General features: G+C 40.5%; 1 long non-coding RNA gene across 1 annotated transcript in view; it reads right to left on the reverse strand.

The window, feature by feature from the left end:
* Positions 1 to 13,587, reverse strand: part of LOC116228936 (uncharacterized) — a 71,077-nt gene extending 57,490 nt beyond the window's left edge. Inside the window, exon 1 of the long non-coding RNA XR_004166903.2 lies at positions 13,272 to 13,587. This is a non-coding gene — a long non-coding RNA (uncharacterized LOC116228936). The remainder of the gene's footprint in view (positions 1 to 13,271) is intronic.
* Between the last annotated feature and the right edge of the window lie 2,737 nt (positions 13,588 to 16,324).

The raw sequence follows: 16,324 nt of genomic DNA on the forward strand, positions 1-16,324 counted from the left end.
AGAAGAGAAAAAAGAGCCAGGAAAAAGTCTTCAAGTTCAAAGCACACCAGAATCCCCTCAATGCAGAGAGCTCTGAATCATCCAGCAATGTCAGCACTGGGAAGTCTGAGTGGCTGGCATTTGTGTGGTGCTGGCTATGTACCTGAGTCACAGGATAGAGAGCCATAGAATGACAATATTTATCCTGCAGTCTGCCTGAGTTTGTCTCAGTCGGTAGGAGGTTGAGAGAATCTACATAGGCCTCTCCAAAAATGTACTGCCAATCTACAACTCTGCTGTACATGAGAAAACAGCAAGCATGACTAGATTTACGGGGAGAAAACAAAAGGAATCACTGACCTATATACTGCCTCTTTGCCAAATACTAGGTTGCAGGCATAAAATAGTTTTGTTAAAAAGGAATTAGAAAAAAAGAAATTTTTTTTTTTTTCAAAACCAATTCATTCTCAAAAATAAAACTCAATGGCAGAGACGAACAATGGCTAGGAAATATTAATTTAATTTACATATTGAACAGAACTCAGGGAAGACCAGACTGAGTGGAAGCCACCACAATCCACTGCTGAAGCTGTAATGTCATTCAAAAACTCAGGTGAGGGAAAGTTAGGTAGTAGGGTTTTTACTTCTGACCATTAGACATGCTTTAAAATATATAGGATGTCAGAATTCGGGCAAATCATCAAAAGTAGAGTCAAATCTAAGTCATCACACTGAAAAGGCTCAAAATGAAAGGTAGTGAGTACAGTAATACAATAACACAGATGCGACAATGAAAAATTGTTTATCCGATGTCTTGCTACTCTGGATTATTTGACAAGGCAATTACTGTCAACATTTCACACTCTCCCATGTCTTCCATGCAATGAGGGCTAATTTTAAATTTGTTTGAGAAAGCTCATCACACCAAAATGTCAAGAATAACTAATAAGCTTTTTGTAAGCACTCGGCAAAAAATTCTTTTATAGGGTGTTACAGTTAGTTTTACAGCTGGAAAGATTATCATGGTGAAAATGGGAAAAGAAACAAACAGACAAGGAATGCTGACCTGTATCCAAAGATCTAGCTTCACAAGAAAGACTCCACAGAAAAAGAATCTCCAGAAAAAGATCCCCCCCAGTTGCATCCAGCCCTTAAGTGGGGTCTAGGTCTTCCAGTCACACAGGTGAATCTCCTTCACCTGTGCTCACACGGCTGACTCAATTCTTTCCTCAGGTGATCAATCAAGTGGCTCAGGCTGTGACTCAACAATTCTCATACATAGGGTCAGTTACGTGCACATACAGCTCCATTCAACTGAATTAAGGAAAGCAAATTAGGTTATAAGTTATGTACCTTCATGAGATGTTGAATCGGCAGCTGCAGATTTGCCCAGGCTAAGCCAGGTTCTCGCTGCCGATAACAGATGCTTTTCTACAGACTCAATTAGTGCAGACAGTGGGCCTCCTGTTTTTTCAAATAACATGGTTAGCTATCCTATCTCTGGAATGCAAGGAAGCAGGCTCGGACAGTAAAGCCACAAATTAACAAAGAAGCAGCGGATTGGCAAATGGATTTGTGGCCAATGAGATGACCAACCAAAGCCAGCCAAGTGTCCTCCATCCTAACCCAAGCCCAAGAAAATAACGTGATGACCTTCACTGGAAAGACCACAAAGATACACGTGTGTAAAAGAGCTGTGGGGGGGGATGTCAATCATTTTGGGGACTCATTGTAATAACCCAGCCTTTCCTTGGACATCTAATGCATATGTAAGCAGCTTGCTCTTTAAGTATGTGCCTTTCCTGCCCTCCAGTATGCAGGTTAGGTGGGAATATCCCCCCTGCATCCAGCATGTGTGTAGCACTGATTAAACATACCTGCTTTATAACTACTCTGTGGTTATAGAGTTTGATTTTCACACACACCATGCAAGCTTCTAGTTAGCTATCCTTGCTTTCCATAATTTGGGCACTTCAGTGGGAGCACAAATATTCTTCAGAAATAAAAAGATACAGAAAAAAAGTAAAATGTGTGGAAAGAAAATGACCACCCGTCTGCCTTTTCAACAAAAAAAGTACTGAAAAGATCTATAATTACCCCTGAGAAAACTCATGGTGCCCACAAAGTCAACAGCAACAGCTGTAGGTACTTAAGTTATTCCCTCCCCCCATCATAAATATAAAAACTTCCTGAGAATAATTTTTATCAAACAAAGACTATGAGATGGTGAAAGTATTTCACTGACCTGGAAAAATAAATAATTTAGAACTAACTGAACTTCATATTCCTTCCCTTTTGTTTTTCTGCTTCTCTGAATACCGTTTTATTGTTGCCATTTTGAGTTCAACTTTCTGATGCATTTTGGTACTATAAGAGAAAGATTCAGAAAAAATAACAAGTGCTATTGGGTCAGGGCCTAATCCAAAACATACAACAAAGATTAACTAAATTGTTTCTTATGGCTTACTGTTTGCGAAAACACAGAGTGGAACTTGTTTTCAACTGTACTTTACTCATGACTGACTTCCTTTTCAGTTCTGGTAGCTGATTTTTCAGATAAAGTCCATATTTTGGATTTTGTGCTGAATAATTTGGTAAATTCTGTTCCTTGAATCCTAGATGCTCAACCTCAAGCACAGGTTCTGATTTGCACCAGGCCTTGTCTCTACTACCTTTCTGCACAAAGAGCCTTGAGCTGTAATGGGAGTCCCCAGACTTGTAGGGCAACTAAAACAGTAACCACAGTTGAGCACTGCAGTAGAATCACTCAGAGATTAACTGGAGAAACCCTGCAGCAAAGAGGAAAACAAAACAATTTGCATGCAGAAGTTATTTATCTACAGCTAAGTCTGCAAAACTGCATGCCTCAAAATTGCATCTCATGATCTAACAAGTCTGCTATGGAGACAGATTGATACAGAACCTCTGAACCATCTTATTCTGTATCTGTAGCAGCGCTTTGCAGACAGCCATCCAACAATACCCTTCTATTTCTGTAATTGGCCCTGCTCAATACTTCACAACCATTTTTGTTCTATCTCCCCAGAGAGTTGAAAGGATTTTATACTTGAACTTGGGAGATAAATTAAACATCTATTCAGACCAGGTGTGTCTAGGACTGCATCCCCAGGAAACCTAAATAATTGTGCTTCCATTTTACAAATTTATAAATCATTAGAATGCAAAACCTGTAAACAGGAATCTGTCAGAATCTTATAAGTGCACTGACATACCAGAAATGACTGCAAGCTTTCCACACCAAAAACATCCCACAAAGCATTAAATTCCTGATCCAAAGCTCAGTGGAATTAGTGAAAAGAGACCCATACAGTTTTGGATCAAACCTGAAACCCTGCAGGCATACAATGTTTGACAAGACAGAGCTGCACTGGCTTGACAGGAGCCACAGACTAGCTTACCCAGTGAGTTAGATGAGCTTCCAGAAGCCCATATAGAGATTTTGCCCAGAGGATCAGAGCTTGAATAAAGCTGGACCTGTTGTGCCTCTGAACAAGAAACAGTCTGCTTGCAGCTCCAAGAAAATTAAAGTACAAAAGAAGAAACAATTTGCTTGAGGCACATAACAAAATCAGGACTACAATATATGTTGCACAAATCCACTTCTCCTGGCTCATCTTCAGTGCAAGAGGCAGAGGTCTGGGTTAGGAGCTTTTTGCACTTCACCCCACATCTCCAGCTAACACCAATGCAACTCACACTTCATAAGGAATAAAAGCTGATCCTGGCTGCTCTCCTGAGCAGATAAAAAGCCACTTGCAGCATCCTAAAGGCCATCCCTTGCTATTAGTCAGATTGCCTAAGAAAAAACACACCCATAAAAACTGAGCAAATGGCAACTGTGGTTATGGTTACCAATGCTAATCAGTGAGGTGAAACCTGCTCACACTGGTCTTTTAAGCATCCACTGATTTACTTAATCATGGAACAAATGCCAGCACGTAAGTAATTTAAAAAAATGCCTTTTGAGGCATTCGTCAGCCTAAACATCTGCCAGGGAATTCAGAAGAGTAATGACCCATATTAAGGTTACTGTTTAAAAAGGTTTAAAAGGGATGCAATGCCTCTGTCTTCTTTGAGATCTAATGAAAGTTATACTCGGTAATAATTACAATATGCACCTCCAAAAGGGAAATAACCTTCTAATACTGGTTCCAAATATCAGTAGTTAGTACATAACTTTCCCTAGAACCTGTCTCTATTCAGTTTCTCTATAAACCTTCTCTATGGGAAAAGGAACCAGAACAGCTTGCAAGCATCCCAAAAGATCAAAGCAATGGAATAGCAAAGGAAGGTGACTCAGAATTGCATGTTAGCTAAGGACAAAACACATGACTTGTATTAATCAAAGGAATAAAGACTTGAGTTAAATAAGGCTCAGACCCTTGTATTTTAGATTTTGACATATGTAAGAAAAAAATACTGTTAAAAGACAGTTTTCAGAATCTACTTTGTATTTTGCCACTAATTTAAACAGATATTGAAGTAAATGCATGTTATCAATGTTGTTCTTGTCCTAGAAGCAAAACACAGCGTCGTACCACTCTGAAGAAAACAATTCCAACCCAACTGAAACTAAGACACACGGCAGAGCTGTAAAGAGCATCCACAATCCAGTACTATGAATGAGAGGGGCAGTCACTGGTTTCAAGATCTCAGGCAGTGTGCCACACAGTGGCTTTTCCACAGAACACTGGCAGAAAGTAAATGGGTCCTCAAGATGTGTTCAAGAAAATATACGTAAGAAGTGTTACAAGCTACTGCAATCAAGGTCACAGTGGGGAGGAAGACAAAGACTCAGTTTGCAGCCAGAAGGAAGTTTGCAACCTGGAATAACCACTCTCAGAGTGTTCTTAGTATCCCACAGAAATCCAGAAAAATGTATGAATATACATTCCACATTCTGTCACAGATATTTTTAAATATCCAATATAACAAAATGCTTGCTATTGCTTAATATACCACATAATGCCAGAAGATAAGAGTACTTCCCAAAACACTGAGGTATTTAGAAGTTTCCATGAATACTGGAGTTCAATTGCACTCAGTTTCAAAAGATCACCAAGGCTTTTACACTTCACCAGTAAATGAACTGTTCTTGCGATCTTTATCTTGTTCAAAACAACACATACCATTCCGTACACATGTTGTAGTCCTTGACCTTTGGCAGTACACACAATGGCTGTATCAAAGCTACATTTGAGCCCTGGATGACCACTGATCCCCTGTGTCCCAGGCACAGCTCATACTTTTACAGAGTTACAAAGCACTTAGATAAGCAATCTGAAGTGAAACCCATTTATATTTGTCCTAATGAAAGATGATTCAAACTATATAAACTGATAGAAACAAATATAACAATATCTGAACTGTTTTGGTGCTACAAAGCCAATCTTTAGGTCATTACACTATTAAGGGTTAGACTGAAACTTTCAGTAGAACTCTCTCCTGCAGGTTTTATAAATTCCCCAAACCCTAAAGTATCCTGACCACAGGAGTAATCCTGAAGGGGCAATTCCTATATTCCTGAAATAGTGAAAGAAATATCTTCTGAAGATAAGCAACAGAAGTTTCTGTCTCCATCAACATTGTCTCACATGGTGTTAGAGCTCAAGAGATGGAAAAGACTTCATTAGATCTGCAGTGAGATGAGAATTTCATCCTAAATGTCAGCCATATATTATGTCTTTGTTATGTAGGGCGTTCAGTAAAAACAGTAATAATAAAAATAAAAAAGAATCAGTACAGGTCAAACTTACTCTATGAGTAGCTCACATAGAGATGGGAGACCACGGCAGAAGTTACTGCTTCCCACTGTGGCACACGTGTAAGTATGGAAAACCTCTCAGAAGGTGGATGTTGGCATTTTGTACAGCAAGCTGGAGGGCAAGCTTTTATAATAATCCACTAAAAGAAGGAGGAAAGAATGATCTTGCTCTCTTCCAGTTACACTGTGGTTTCACCTAAAGAAGAAAGCTGATCCCCACTGTACCAAGCACTCTGTTGCTGTGGAAGCACCTCAGCCAGTGAAACATTTTTTCCCTCACTCTCCATTTACTCTCCTTAATGTTCTGTGATGCTCCACAAGAAAAATGCTTCTATTGATATTTTACTAAATGTCTTCATGTTTCTCAGATAAGAGAAGTGATCAGGCTAGTAACACATCCTGGCAAAGAGACTCTTGAGGAACTGGTGCCCAAACCTGAAACTAATTCCAAACATTCTTTGTTAGAGAGCATGGTTAAAATTCTGGATCTACATTTTTCAGCTGGTCACAATCTCTAGAACAGGACAGCCCAATTCCCGGATATAAATATGCCCACATCTTAGGGGATCCAGCATTTGGACTTCTTTCCTAAATAAGGATTTGGTACATCACAATTCAGGTAACATTATATCACAGACAGAATACGTTTTTGAAAACTAACAATGCCTTGTGGGCAGAACATACTGTATTTTTACAGGATGTTGTCAGAAACAAGAGGCATTCTTTGGCAGTAAGCCTTTGGCCCGCACAGTGCTTTGGGAGGCATCATCAGATGATGAGCAGCTCTGACTACTTCCATCCAGGACCCACCAGAACAGCTGCAGCCCTTGAGACAAGGGAACCCAAAGCAAAGAAGGTGAGAAGAAGAGGAGGCATTCTTATCTTCAAGGAGAGCAGTCCAGACAACAATCTATTGGAGTTATCCCACCTTTGAAACAAAAACTTATCTGAAGAGAGCATTATTATCAACCAGAGACCGAGGGGAATGGTAGATGAAGAATAATAAAGACCATGATTAATAGACATAAGCACTTCATAATGCAGTAAGAAATCCATGTAGTCTACTGGGGACCTTAAACTAAGCCTGTTCTCACATGTTTTTCTGAATAGGATTGATTCAAACACGTGTTTAAGTGCTTTTTTCTTAAAGCGGGGCTTTAGGTACTAGAGAAATCAATGGAAGCATTTTATCAGGAAAAAGTTAAAATCAGTTACTTTTGATTCCAAATGAACACTGGGGACGAACTAGATTCAGAGCATTACCTTCTACGCAAGCAGAATTACAAACAAATATGCAACAGAAAGCTGTGTAATATAATTAGCTAGTTCTTAGCATTAATCATGTAACACCAGTATAAATCCTAAAATCCCCCTACAACTAAAACGTTGTCAAACTTCATTAGTGGTAAAGCCCAAAAATCAGTGAACTCAATGCTGGAGATAAATTGTTATTTAGCTGGTCAATAAGCAGCTCCACAGCAGTTCCAGCTTTTATCTGGGGATTAGTAGGACTGATCATGAGAAGTTTACACAAGTACTAATTCTGCACAAATTGTTTCTGAATGTACTTTTGTGTAAACAACAGTAAGAACAAGAAGATGGTTTAGAAACTGGGAACTGGGATATTGGTGTTGCCAGGGATGTTGTGTGCTGAGAGATGCTGGCACGTCCTGGAGCTCCCTCTGTCCAGAACACATTGTAAGGACAGTATATGCTAGAAGTTACACTGTGAAATAGAGATCGTCCCCACTTTCTCCTTCTAGGCCCCAGTGGCAAAGTGCTAGCAAACAAATCATCTATTTTCCTATATTTTCCATTCTGCTTTATGTGTACTGAAGCTGACAAGGAGCCATGGGACAAAGCAGCGGTAATGCTATGCTGTGCTGTCACACGCATGAGAGAATGGGATTCTTCAGATGATTCTTCAGATATGGTACAGGAAGTCATGCTGGAGGCTGAAAGTTACAGGACAGATAGACAAAAAGGTGCAAGCAGAACAGTGCATCGTACAGAATTTTTTTAGAAACCCTCAGCTACATTTTCCTACCACGCCTCTGTCAAAATTTTTGTTTCCTCAAGCTGATCCAGCCTCTCTTCTTTGCCATGTATTTCCCAGCAGTCCTGTTGCTGGTCCTGAGGGACATCAAGGTGACAGAGACAGGGTACTGCTGTCACATCCAGCTAGAGTTAGATGAGCTTGTCCAGATAAGCTTTACTCTGTGAGTATAAATTTCCATTTAACTAAGGATTCGTATTGTTTTCATGCCCACATGCCCATGTATTTCCATTCTCCCATGTCTAAATCTGCAAAGATTAGCAGGAGGACATTCCTCAGCCTCCCTGAGGACCTCTCAGCTCGCATGCCTGCCTGATAGGCATGCACTAGGCTGCCTGCACCCATCGGACTGATCTGCACACCACGCACAGCACAGCAGAATGTAGAGATCAGTGATTAATGTACTATGCATAATACAAGAGACTCAGTAATTTTCCACTCCTTTCCTAATGTTTCAGCCCCTCACCTCACATCTCCCAAAAGCATGTAAATTGGCACAGACAATGTCGTGTTCCCTCTGTCTTACCCAATTAATTTTAATTGTTTTAGCTAGGTACAAGAGCTTCAATTGGTGAGTCACTAAGTTCCCTTATATCACAGGCACCTACAACATGGCACTTTCATTCTCTCTTGGGAGATGTGGTTTTGACCTCCAATGAAGGAAATAAAATTTGGGATATAATCTCCTGTGGGGTGTCCCAGAAAGACAAGAGGGGAAAACTGATATAATCGCTCCAGTTAAGTAAGCAGAAAGGTAAAGACTGCTTCATTTCTGGTTTGTGGGTTGGACAGCAAAGGTGGGAATGAAAAAATGCCTGGCATCAGGGCACCACCTGAATCCCTGAGAATCTGAATCCATATTTTAGGAAAAGCAATATAAAGAACAACTGAGAAGTCCAGTACATCCCATCCAGTCCAGCACCTTGTAACCACTGATGATACATAAATGCTGACAGGTTTCATTCCCAGGACTACTGCTCTCAGACGAAAAGTGACAAAATTATGCACAACCAAACACATTTTGTTGCCCCTCAGGATTTCCCCTTTAATTCAGCATCTCTGCCCTGTAACAGTGTTAAAATATATTGGACTCTTTCTTTTCACTCTGTACTCTGTCACACAAACAGCGTCATGCATGCCTTAATGCTTACAGGGCATGATCATGTTATGTTTTGCTCAAGGGCACCTTCACAGAATCACAGAATCATTGGAGTTAGAAAGGATCACTGGAGATCATAGAGTCTGACCCCTTGCTAAAGCAGTTCCTTAGAGTGGGTTGCACAGGCAGGGTCCAAGTAGGTATTGAATATCTCCAGAGAAGGAGACTCCACAGCCTCTCTGGGCAGCCTGTTCCAGTGCTCCACCACCAAAGGTCTGATAGATCTTCTCAGATATTAATTCTGACTGAACTTCATAATCAGATGGATAGAATGAAAATAATACCTAATGACTAAAGCGGTGCCAGCTCCTCAACGATCTGGCTGTTCCATGACACACAAAAAAAAGGAGCCCAACATGAATTCCTGCCTGCTCCCCTTGATAAAAAGGGCTGCGAGCGTGTTTCAACACACAGCAGAACAATAAAAATGCTAAACTCATCCCAGAAGACTGATACTATTTCTAAGGAGAGCATTTACCCAACAGCAAAATGTGGCACAGCTCTCCTCCTATATTTAATTTAACATTTACAGTCCAAAGAAGGTTGGGGGGAAGTCGGTTTTGTTATTGTTGCTATTGTAACAATCCACACTGTTCAGCTACACCCTCTAAAGGAAAATACAAGCCTAAAATTTCTTTCCATTCTCAAATAGCCCCTAATTAGAGGATAAATTGTATGCAAAGGGTTTTATAGGATGAAAGTTTTATAGAAAGAAGATGGCTACAAAGATGTCAAGAGTCTATCCCCTTAGGATGTCTTACTCAGATTTAAGGGGTCAAAACAACAAATTCATTTTACTGAATATATGGCCAATTGCTCACAGCATCAGAATGAATGCAATTCAAATTGTAATGGATTTCTTCAAAAGCAGACTGCTGCAGTAATTACGTAAGACATTACAGATGGGAAACAAAGCCAATTGTAAATTTCAGATGTTATTTTATGCAAATAAAGTGGCTGTAGTTTTCTGAAGAATTCCACTGTGAGCTGAATTGGCCATTTCTGATGCTATGAATAAATGTATACCAATTTATTTCTAATAACCTATTATTTATGTGCAATTTCTTTTGTCCTCTAAATGCTAGGAAGCTGTTTAGAGCAACCACCTACATGACAACTTACCAATTATCTTTATAAAACCCAATATTGCTTTGGATTAGTTACATGCATAATTAAATGCCAACTAACCATTATGTTCTTATAAAGTTACCAAAAGTCTGCAAAACTCAGCAGTGTAATATTTCATTTGATTCTAAAAAAACATTTCTAAAAGAAAGCAATTTTTATATAATCATCCCAGAATGCGATCAAATTAGACTCAGATTTCCCATTAAAAAGATTAGTGACTGCTTGTATCAATATTGAAATACACAAATAACAGCCACCATCTTCCAGGCTCTCTCAAAATCAGACCCGTTTGCCACTTTACTTTCCTAGGCTCCCCAGCAGTAAACTCATTGCAACATATGCATACCCAACGTTCACCCTCAGGATACCTTGTTTTGGCTTGAGGCCAGTCACCTGAGTTACCCTAGCTTTCCCCCAGGTCACACTGATCAGCTCTGGTGTCACTCAGAGGATCTGCACTTGGGCTCTGGGCCAGCCAGGAATCAGGGTTCCACTACATGCAGCAAGGGCAGCTCCCCCCCAGTACTGTCCCCAGGCCAAAGACTGTCATAGAATCATAGAACAAATCATAGAATGGCCTGGGTTGAAAAGGACCTCGAAGATCATCTAGTTTCAACCCCCCTGCCATGGGCAGGGTCACCAACCACTAGACCAGGCTGCCCAGAGCCACATCCAGCCTGTCACTGCATCTTATTTATTAGTGCCACATCTCCACCACAGGGCTGCTCTCAATTAATTCTTCTCCCAGTCTATACACATATCTAGGATTTCCCTCACTCAAGGTTGAATCTCATTAGGTTCACATGGGCCCACTTTTCAAGCCTGTCTAGGCCTCTTTGGATGGCATCCCTTCTTTCTGTTGTATACACTGCAAAGTTCAGCTTGGTGTCATCAGCAAACTTGCTGAGGGCGCACACCATCCCACTAAGTCACTGATAAAAATATTGAAGAGCATGATCCCAGGTTGGACTCCTAGGGGACACCACTCATCACCAGCAATAGATGAATGCAGCACGAAAGGCCTGTGATAACATGGAAAAGTGGCAATGGGAAGGCAGAGCTGGTGTGAACCCCCAGAGCTTAGAGAAAAAGGCACCAGGTTTTCAGTGAACAAGTCAAGTGAACAAGTCAAAACAGCTCCTTTGCAATGGGCCATAACTACAGCACCTCAGAGTAAATGCCTGAGAGCTGCTTGCCCTTGCAAGATTATACAGGGCTATTTACCCAAACCAAAGCATGCACGTGCTCTCATTGACACCTCAAGGTGAGCAACCATAAGTTCAGAGCAATCAACCTACGAACCAAACAACCCAGCAAGGCAAGCTGGATCTTCACATGCAGAGAATGAGAAGTAAATACCCAAGAACAAGGTTAATATTATCCAGTACACTGAATGGGAGAGGCAGAGGGAGAGCAGACAGTTTCACAGAACTATTGGAAAAGTCTGCAAAACACACCATATCTGCAAAACCACCTTCCTAGAGACAGGCACAGATGGGAAGCTGGAACACACAGCCTGAAAGCACTTCTTGTGCTTTGGCATCCACCTCTCCCTTTAGGCTCCAGATGCAAAAAAAGAAAGTGTCACTTCTACAGGGCTGTAACCAGCAGATGTCAAAGGTTATTACCTTATTTGAAGAGGGGGCGGGAAGTGGATGTGTTTCTTTTTAAGTTCCTTTCCTCTCTTTAGGCTCATTCAAAACTTCTCTAGTGTCTCAATAATTTCTATGCCCAGGAAGCAATCCCCAACACTGACCCAGGAGACAGTGGGCTGGCCATACAACATGCAGAGGATGCAACAGCAAAGAACTGTGCTGCCACATGTGGGTTACAGAGGCAAAGAGCAGGATGCAGCCAATTACGGAAAGCAGAATTCATTACTGCTTGTGTCCTTGTCCTCCTCAACACTGAGAGAGATGTGCTGGAAGCCTCTGTATCATAAAACAGAATTTCATCTTCATTTATGTAAATGAATGCAAATTTAATGCAAATTTAATCCGTGGGCAGGTAGGCAAGAGGAACTCAATTGGCCCAAAGGGATCATAGCCTAACTTTGGGGGATTTTTTTGTTTCAATTCATTCCGTATTTATGTTCATTCTTTTGTAATCAGATGCCACATTTGGTTTGATTTCTCTTTTTTTAATTCAAGCTGTACTGTTTCCTACTCAATGAATGCAATTTGCCATATTGATTCCTTTGATATACATTCTTCTTTCGTACATCAGCATTCATCTTCACTTTTGTACTACAAAACAGCAGCAACCGCATCACTGTACCCAAGTTAACACCTTCTCTTTTCTTACTTTTACCCTCAATAGCTTTGACTTAATTCTGAACTTTGAACTTTCCTTCTGAAACAAATTTGAGTTGCTTCCATTATTGCTATTCTGGAGAGTCTGTCATGCTGGCAAATAGCTTTGTATTTACAGCAGTTAATAATGATACCTAGTCTACTACATTACATAGTTGTCTTTTTGTATTAATGCATTTTTCTTCTCTTTCTGTGCCCTTGGGCTTTCAGCACACAATTCATTTATGGACAAAGCACTTGTATGGCCCTATTTTGTAAACTATTCAAAACACTGTCAGTGAAAAATGCAACAAGAGAGAGCCCTAGAGGGCCCATCTTGCATTGCACTGAAACTTTGAAATCATTCAGAAACAAAATACACACTCTGTCTCCTGTGCTTCAGATCCTGTTCAGAATGACAGTAGACAGGGCACAGGGGCCAGACAGGCATAAAAATGCTTGCAAAACAATTATATGCCACAGAGAAATTCACAGTTGATAACTGCTGAAGACTGTTTATTGCCTTGTTTACACCTCCACACTGAGCATTATTTTCTGCTGTACGGAAGACTGAACAAACCACAGCACTCAAACACATTTGTTTCTCTGCAGAGGTTCTATAACACACACGTGTTAAAGATGGCATTCAAAATGTTTTTTGCTCTGCATGCCTCTGGCTGTGCAGGAATACACCCATCACATGTGTACAGCGGGTAGGAGGCCCAGTCCCACCACCACACCGTGACCACAGACACCAGAGCCTGCCTGACAGGACTAAGTCATAAGGAACTGATTCCCCCACATATTTGCTCCAGTATGGTCTGAGAGCTGAACAATATTTTTCAAATAATAAAGAAGAACAGTTTATCTTACCTTTAAGAGCAGACTATGCAGCATCCACCAGACAGCCCAGGAGAGCTTCCCCAGCCAACAGGTGCACACCACCAGCCCTCAGCTCCAGCTGCCCTGCATGCACACCTGGGCTGCAATTGCAGTGCTCTGTTCCTTCACCCTGCTTTTCCACTTTCCTGAGGAGAAGTGATTTTCTTTCCTTCCACAACTTTCGCTTGGGGGCGGTGACGGCCGCAGGGCTCAGGTCTAAGGTGGCACTGCTGGGCATCTAGGCCTCAACTCCACCTCAGGGCAGTTAAGCACAGGGAAGCCCAATCTCTGTCACTGTCCTTTTTCCTACTCCAGATAACTTCCCATTCTCTTGAACCTGTTTCATGTAGAGGTCTGGATGGCTATTAAACGGCACCTCGGCAGAGGCAGGCTCTACCAAGCAATAGCCCAGCTCAGCAACACTGAGATAAATCTTTCACAGTGACAGTGTATCTGGTGCCAAAGCCACTAGAAAGATAGGTGCTCAGAAGCCTGCAAGTTGCAAGTGAAGACAAACCCTGCAGCTTGCCAGAATAAAACAAAACAACTCTAAACAAAAATAATTCTATGCCAACGAGAAAAAGATAGTGGATTGTGTTGGGGGAAAAAAAAAAAGAAAAAAAAGCATACACAGCATAAGTACATGTATAAAGAATAAAAGAAAAAAGTAGTCTGGAAATCTGCAGCAACTATTCCAGTCACTCTCTGTGCCTTGTAAAAAGATACATCCTTCCTTTTTCTTCATAAGAGCTCCTTTTGGGGGGCTGGTTGTTTTCAGTAGGATTTTGTTGTTGTTGCTTTTGTTTCTACTTTTTTGGGCACACGGCTAATGTGGATTATCTTGTATTTTATTTTTTCCTCTGAATATAAATATTTTGCCTATGGATACAGCAGAAATACATAATAATGAATCTATGACTTATTTACCTGCTGGGGGAATGCTAATGAGTGTTGTAGTAATGAAAACAGCTTCATTGGCTTGTAAATGCAAAACAGCAGGGAACTCACTGGAGACACAACATGCATATGCCAATAAGCTTACATTCTTCACAAGTACACAAACCTCCCAAGACACTAGTTTCAGAGCCTTCTTTCATTTCCTGCCTGCTTCACATTTTGAGCCAAGTCAAAGAATATTTTTCTATCTTCCTCAAGCTTCTAAAGGTTTTGCAGAAGCCAAATGATCTTACGGAAAACTTTCCATTCAGATGTAAACTGAGTATTTGTAAGACAAAGCACAACACCTACACATTTCTACTGGTTACATTTTCAGGCAGCTGGGAGAAGGCACAAGTTGATACTCAACCCACACCCAGCACCAGCTGACCCTAATTTGGCTGCAAAGCCAGACAGTGCCAAGCACCTGGCATGAGATCAAACACACATCATGGCAGGCCCTTGTCCTGATCTCCCTACCATATTTTTATTCTAACATCTTTACAGCTTTGTAAAGAAAGGAGGGAGGGCAGAGAGTCCAGATGGTCACTTCATTGCTCACTCTGCCTTTCAATTTGGACAAAGAAGATCTGGTTTTTACTGATTGTGGCACGGAGAAGAGCCACATGAAAGAGAGGAGTGCCAGAGACACACCTTGATGCTTTCATAGGTGGCTGTGCAACAGCACCCTCTCCCCGTGTGACACTGTCAGCAGTGATACCTTCTGCCATCATTCTTACCCAGAACTCCCACACCAAGTCTTGCTCTCTCACCAGCTGGTCTCCAGTCCCGGTACCACATCAAGAACCTCAATTCTAGCTGGCTCCGGCTGACTTAAGTAATAAGGCACAACCTAGACTGTGTCAATACTAACCATCTATACACTATTATACTGGCAATTGCTTCATATTATAAGTATCTGAATGTAAACAACATTTTACCAGAGCACTTCTGCAAGATGCTCAGACATAGCACTGATAGAATATGCTGTCATTCATTACGTTGTTTTCTATTTCTCTCCTTTGCAACAATCCTGACAATATTATCATTCAGAACAACCACTGACCAGTCTCGTTTCAGCACCTTTTGTGGATGTTGCCAAGCTTTGCAGAATGTTAAGCGCAGAACAGAAGGTGATATTCCCCACCAAAGGTGTCAGCCAAAATAGAGATCGGTGTTAGGGCTTTTCCTAAAGAGACAACATTAGAATACAAGTCCAGGCATTTGCTATTATGAGATTGGTATGATTGTGTTTCACATCCCCCTTCATTATAAATCCATTTGGCACCCATTCTAATAACCAGCATACCCTCAGAAAAGAATTATTTGATGTTCCTCTGAATGTCATATGTACCTTGTACTTTTAGAGCACTTGTATTGTAATTCAACATTAATTATCTTTCCAATTAATGTACTGCATAATGCTGCAATCTAAAATGTGTGCATTTTGTAAATGAGAAAATTGAGCTCAGTTCTGTCTGCTTTGATTCCATTGTACCTTTATTACAATTCAGTACCAGAATTCTTTTCCATTGGGTTATTGACACCCTGAACACACACAAGGGAGCATTAGAAAGATACATTTATGCTTCTCTTTTCCAACAAGACCTCCAACTTCTCTTTTTCAAGATCATTTTAATATACTTTCCTGCTTTATGTTTGTTATTGAGCAGCTCATAAGGGAAATGGAGATGACAAAAGTACTAATAGAGCAGCATTTACCAGTTACCATAATATAGATACTATAAATACTTACAACTGCTAGAAAATTAAAGTGTGAAACAAGTCACAAAAAAAATAAAATAATAATAATAATAAAATCAAAGCCTGTAGTCAGAGAGTGAAAATTTTCTTCATTAAAAGGCAAATGATCCAACATATTCTTTAATGTGTTAAAAATATCACTTAAAGTTTTTACTACAAGTTCCATAATAACAAGTATAAATGGGAACACGTATATATAATACAAAATATAAATGGAAAATGTAGAACCAAAACTGTTGTCTGTGTGTATGGCTGAAAGAATAGAATATATGACCGGTGATTTTCCTCAATGAGGAGTTTAATTTTTCTGTTGGGTTTGATTTTTTTTGTTTAGCTGATGTCAA

The sequence above is a fragment of the Phasianus colchicus genome, chromosome 2, assembly GCF_987193195.1.
Source record: "Phasianus colchicus chromosome 2, bPhaCol1.hap1.1, whole genome shotgun sequence".
Lineage (NCBI taxonomy): Eukaryota > Metazoa > Chordata > Aves > Galliformes > Phasianidae > Phasianus > Phasianus colchicus.